This window comes from Molossus molossus, unplaced genomic scaffold (genome assembly GCF_014108415.1).
Source record: "Molossus molossus isolate mMolMol1 unplaced genomic scaffold, mMolMol1.p scaffold_m16_p_2, whole genome shotgun sequence".
Lineage (NCBI taxonomy): Eukaryota > Metazoa > Chordata > Mammalia > Chiroptera > Molossidae > Molossus > Molossus molossus.
Window position 1 is genome coordinate 58,959,743 of NW_023425355.1, and position 7,075 is coordinate 58,966,817.

Sequence of the window (7,075 nt, forward strand, 5' to 3'; positions counted from 1 at the left end):
GACCCCAATAAAAAAAAAATCAGAAAGAAGAGAAGTAACAACTGACACAACAGAAATACATAAGATTGTGAACAAATATTATGAACAATTATACAACAAATTGGACAATCTAAGCATAATAGACATATTTCTAGAAATATATAATCTCCCAAATTTGAACTAGGAATAAATAGAAAACTGGAAGAGAGGAACAACTAAGGAAGTTGAAGACGTAATCAAGACTCTCCCAGCAAACAAAAGCCCAGGCCTGGCTAGCTTCACGGGGGAGATTCACAGAACATTCAAAGAACTAACACCCATTCTCCTCAAACTATTCCAAAAATTTAGAAAGAATGAATACTTCTAACCTAGTTTTATGAGGCCAGGGTAATTCTAATTCCAATATCAGAAAAAGACACTACACAGAAAGAAAACTACAAGCCAATATCCCTGATGAACATAGATGCCAAAATCCTGAACAAAATACTAGCAAATCAAATCCAGCAATACATCAAAAAATTATTCAACAGGACCAAGTGGGATTCATCCCAGGGAAGCAAGGCTGGTACAATATTTGCAAGTCAATGAATGTGATAAACCACAGAAACAAAATGAAAGATAAAAATTCTATGATCATATCAACAGAAGCTGAAAAAGCATTCGACAAAATCCAGCACCCATTTCTGATAAAAATGCTCAACAATCTGGGAATAGAGGGATCATATCTCAACATAATAAAGGCCATATATGAAAGACCTACAGCCAACATCATACTCAATGGGCAAAAACTAAAAACATTTCCCTTAAAAACAGGAACAAGACAAGGATGCCCACTTTCACCAATTTTATTTAACATACTACTGAAGTCTTAGCCACTGCAATTAGACATGAAGAAAAAATAAATGGACCCTGGCCAGTTTGGCTCAGTGGTTAGAGTGACGGCTTGTGGTCCTGAACGACCGGTGTTCAGTTCCCACTAAGAAAACACACCTCAGCTGCAGTTTGTCCCCAGCCTTGGTTGGGTCATTAGGATGACAAGCAATCAATGTGTTACTTTCACATCTCTCTCTCTCTCTCTCTCTCTCTCTCTCTCTCTCCCTCCCTCCCTCCCTCCCTCCCTCCCTCCCTCCCTCTCCCATTCTAGCAGCAGAACAAAATATAAAAAAATGTACTTGTGTGAGGATTAAATAAATAAATTGTATCCAAATTGGAAAGAAGGAAGTGAAACTGTCATTATTCACAGATGACATGATATTATACACTGAAAACACCAAAGACTCCATCAAAAATTTATTAGACTTAATAAATGAATTTGGCAAAGTAGCATGATACAAAATTAACGTCAAAAAATTGATGGCATTCTTATACACCGATTATGAACTTACAGAAATTGAAACTAAAAAAAAATCCCATTTACCATCACAGCAAAAAAAATGAACATACCTAGGAATACACTTAAGCGAAGAAATAAAGGACCTATTCACATAAAACTACAGGCCATTGAAAAAAGAAATAGAGGAAGATATAAAAAAGTGGAAGCACATACCTTGTTCATGGATTGGAAGAATTAACATCAATAAAATGTCCATACTATGCAAAGCAATCTATAGATTCAATGCAATCCCCATCAAAACACCAACAGCATACTTCACAGAGCTAGAACAAATACTTCAGAAGTTCATATGGAACCAAAAAAACCCCGGATAGCCACAACAATCTTGAAAAAGAACAAAGTTGGAGGGACCACATTACCAGATTTCAGGTTATACTCCAAGCATCTGTAATCAACATAGCCTGGTACTGGCACAAGAACAGGCAGATAGATCAATGGAACAGAATACAGAACCCAGAAATTGACTTAAGACAATATGCTCAATTAATATTTGACAAAGGGGGCAAGAGCATACAGTGGAGTAAAGACAGCCTCTTTAATAAATGGTGTTGAAAAAATTGGACAGCTACATGCAAAAAAAAAAAAAAGAAAAAGGAACTAGACCATCAACTTACACCATACACAAGAAAAAAACTCAAAATGGATTAAATACTTAAATGTGACTCATGAATCAATAGAAATCCTAGAAGAAAATGTAGGCAACAAAATTTCAGACATCATACACAGCAGAATTTTCGCTGATACAACACCTAAGGCAACAGAAATAAAAAAGAAAATGAACACATGGGACTATATCAAACTCAAAAGCTTCTGCACAGTAAAAGATACAATCATCAAAATGGAAAGGCAACCTACCATATGGGAGGGCATAGTTGCCAATGATATGTCAGATAAAGGGTTAATTTCCAATATATAGAGAGTCCTCATACAACTCAACCAAAGGAAGACAAAGAACCCAATTAAAAAATGGGCAGAGGAACTAAATAGACACCTCTCCAAACAGGACATACAAATGGCTAAGAGACATATGAAGAAATGCACAACATCACTAATCATTAGACAGATGCAAATTAAAACAACAATGAGTTATCACCTCACACATGTCAGAATGGCCACCATCCACAAATCATCAAACAATAAGTGTTGGCGTGGGTGTGGAGAAAAGGGGAGTTTAGTGCACTGCTGGTGGGAATGGAGACTGGTGCAGCCACTATGGAAAAGAATATTGTGTTACCTCAAAAACTTAAAAATTGAACTGCCATTTGACCCAGTGATCCCATTTCTAAGAATATATCCTAAGAAGCCTGAATCACCTATCAGAAAGTATATATGTACCCCAATGTTCATAGCAGCACTATTTACAATAGTTAAGATTCAAAAACAGCCCACATGTTCATCAGTAGATGAATGGATGAAAAAGCTTTGGTACATATCCACAATGGAGTACTATGCAGCTGTATGAAAGAAAGATCTCTTATTCTTTGAGACAACATGGAGGGACCTGAAAAGTTTTATCCTAAGCAAAACAAGCCAAACAGAGAAAGACACATATCATATAATCTCACTTATTTGTGGAATATAATGAACATAACATTGTATGGAATGGGGTAGTCCCAGAGATGTGGAAGTGGGGTACAGACTGACAATCCCCTAAAGAGGGTGTAGTGGGTAGCAATGAACCATAGAACTTATGTGCATCTATGCATGAACAATGGACATGGACAACAAAGCTGGGGATAGGTTGGGGAGGGAGGGGGAGGGGGGAATCAGTAGGGGGAAAAGGAGAAACATATTTACAAAAATTAATTAATTAATTTAAAAAATAAATTAATTAAAGCAACAAAAAAGCTCAAGTAAACAATCTAGCCCTACACCTAAAAAATTTAGAGAAAAGTATAAAAACAACAGGAAAAGCCCAGTGGAAGAATGAAGGAAATAGTAAAAATCAGAGCAGAAATAGACTCATTAAGAAACAAAGAAAGATGATGAAAATAAATAAAATCAGATATCAAAGAGGAGAGGTTACCACTGACATCACAGAAATACAAATAATTGTAAGAAAGAAATTTGAACCAGTACGTGCCAACAAAATAGACATCCTGGATAAAATTGTCAAATTCCTAGAAACATACAATCATACACAACTCAATCTGGAAGTAGAACACCTAAATAGACCAATACCAACTAATGAAATTGAAGCAGTAAAAACAAAAAACAAAACAAAGAACTCCCAGAAAACAAAAGTCCTGGACAGGATGGCTTCACAGACAAATTTTACCAAACATTCACAGGAGAATTATCATCTATCCTTCTCAATTTATTCCAAAAATTTAAGAGGAGGGAAGACTTCAAAAATTTTTAACCAGGCCAATGTTATTCTATTACCAAAAGTAAAGACATGACAAAGAAAGAAAATTATAGGGCAATATCCCTGATCAACATAAATGCTAAAATCATCACCAAAATATTAGCAAATTGGATCCATCAATACATTAAAAAAACATACACCACCATCAAGTGTGATTTATTCTGAGGGTGCAAGGTTGATACAATATTCACAAATCAATGAATGTGATACATCACATAAACAAAATAAAAGATAAAAGCCACATGATTACATCAATAGATGCAAAAAAAATTATTCAATAAAATTCAGCACTAGTTTATGATAAAAGCTCTCAGAAAAGCGGGAATAGAGAAATGATACCTCAACATAATAAAGGTCATATATTAAAATCCTATAGCTAACATCATACTCAATGGAAAAATAAATAAATAAAACTAAAAGTTTTTCCCTAAGTTTAAGAATAAGACAGGATGTCTGCTTTCAGAACTTTTATTCAATATAGTACTAAAAGATCTAGCCATAACGATCAGGAAAAAACAAAAACAAAAAAGCAGGAAAAGCATTTAAATTGGTGGTATTTTTTTTTTTTAATCCTCAGCCAAGGATATTTTTTTTAAATTTTTTTGTTCAGATAGAATGAGAGAGAGAGAGAGGAGGAGAGAGGAGGAGAGAGGGGAGAGAGAGAGAGAGAGAGAGAGAGAGAGAGAGAGAGAGAGAGAGAGAGAGACAGAAAGAAACATCAACATGAAAGGGACACATTGAGTGGCTACCACCTGTACAACCCATTTAGGGCTGGGGACAAAGTGCAACCGAGGTACGTGCCCTTAGTGGGAACCGAACCCAGGTCTCTCTGGACTGCAGGTCAATGCTCTAACCACTGAGCAAAACTGGCCAGGGCAAAGCATTCAAATTGGAAAGGAGGAAGTACAATCCTCATTATTTGCAGATAACATGACTTTGTGTATAGAAAACCCTAAACGATTCCACAAAGAAACAACGTCTACATCTAATAAGTGAATGTGCTAAAATTGAGGGATATAAAATCAATATCCATAAATCAATAGCATTTGTATACACCAATAATGAAAGAATATATGCACCCCTATGTTCATAACTGTTTTTTATACTAGCTAACATATGGATACAACCCAAGTACACAATGGGATACATACAAAAAAAATGAAACTGGACCACCAAATTACATCATACACAAGAAAAAACTAAAATGGATAAAATAAGTAAATGTAACTCATGAAACCATAAAAATCCTATAAGAAAACATAGACAGTAGAATCTCAGATATCTCTCACAGCAATAGTTTCAAAGATATGTCTCTGAGGGCATGAGAAACTCAAGAAAAAGTAAACAAATAGGACTATATTGAGCTGATATTTTTCTGCACATCAAAAGAGATAATCATCAAAATGAAAAGAGAACCCACTGTATGGGAGAACATATTCACCAATGATACATCTGATAAGGGGTTCATTTCTAAAATAAATAAAGAACTTATACAACTCAACACCTGGAAGACAAAAATCCAATTAAAAAGTGGACAGAGGACCTGATAGACTCTGCTTCGAAAAGGACATACAAATGGCCAATAGGCATATGAAAAAAATTATCAAGGTCATCAGAAAGATGCAAATTAAAACTTCATTAAGGTACTACCTTACACCAGTCAGAATGGTTACTATCAATAAATCAACAAGTGCTCATGAGGATGTGGAGAAAAGGAAACACTAGTGCACTGTTTAGTGGGAATGCAGATTGGTGCAGCTACTGTGGAAAAAATTTAAAGTTTTTTCAAAAAAATTAAAAAGAAAAATGCTTTTTGACCCAGTGATCCTACTTCAGGGAATATATCCTTAGCATCCTAAAACACAAATCAGAAAGAATATATGCACCCTTATGTTCATAACTGTTTTTTATACTAGCTAACGTATGGATATAGCCCAAGTACCCATCAGCAGATGAGTGAATATAAAAACTGTAGAACATTTACACAATGAAATATTATGTGGCTATAGAAAGGAAGGAACTCTTACTCTTTGTGATAGCATAGATGGACCTGGAAAGTATTATGATTAACAAAATTAGCCCATCAGAGAAACAAAAATACCATATGATCTCACTAATATGTGGAATATAATGAACAAAATGAACTGACAAACAAATTGGAACCAGAATCATGGATAAACAGAATAGACTGGAGGGTACCAGAAGGGAGGGGGATGAGGGTGACTAGATATAGAAATTGAAAGGATTAATTAAATAACATACATGCATACCCCATGGACATGGACAATAGTGTGGTGAAGGCCAAGGGAGGTGCAGGCAGGGGTAGGTGGAGATGGGAAAAGGGTAGGGACAAATGGGGGAAGTCTGCAATAATGTGAGCAATAAAAATTTTTAATATAATACAAGAAAGGCAGGAAGGTGGTGGGAGCGGGAGGAGAAGTTCAATGAGGAAAAAAGGGGGAACAATTGTAATACTTTCAACAATAAAGATTAATAAAAAAAGAACAAGAAAAAAAATGTCATGGACCCAGCCTGGTAGCTCAGTTGGTGAGAGCATCATCCCAATAATCCAAGGTTGTAGATCGCTTCTAGGGTCAGGGCACACGCAAGAAGCAATAAATGAATATATAAATAAGTGAAACAACAAATCAATGTTTCTCTTCCTCTCTCTCTCTTCTCCTAAAATCAGTAAATAAAAAATGAAATAATAATAATAATATTAATAATAAAGTCTTATCACATCAATAATGTACTTCACCTACCTTGTTTCTAGTTGTCTGTATCTGCTATTAGATGTCTGTATCTCCTACTTGGTTTCATATTCTTTTTCTTCTGCTAAAAGACAATTATCCCTGGGAGGGAGGTCACTTTAATTCTCATTATACATTTATATTTTTAGTATAAATGTGTTATCTTGTCCTTTATAGAAAACACATTTTGATAAAAATAAATACAGCTTTTTTATTCCTATAGCAAAGTACGAATATGTTGAGAAGGTGGGGTGAGAGAAACACTGGTGGTAAAGAAAGAATCAGAAAAGGGAATCTGTGGTTTCTGGGGGAAAAAAAGCACACTAATTTTAATTTTTTTCCCAATGTAATTTGGGACAATTACATTGCATTTCAAAATGTACTTTTTTAGGCTAGGTTAGCAATGAAACAAGGAAATAAGTACTGGAAATATATTTTAGGATGGATAGTTAACTTGTGTCTGTGGATGAATGCTTAAAGTTCATAAACCTCCCGAAATTGTAGGCTAATTTTTGCAGGTGTGTGCATTTTGGGACAAGAGAATTCGTAAGCTTCCAACAGATTCTTAAATATGCTCATGACCCA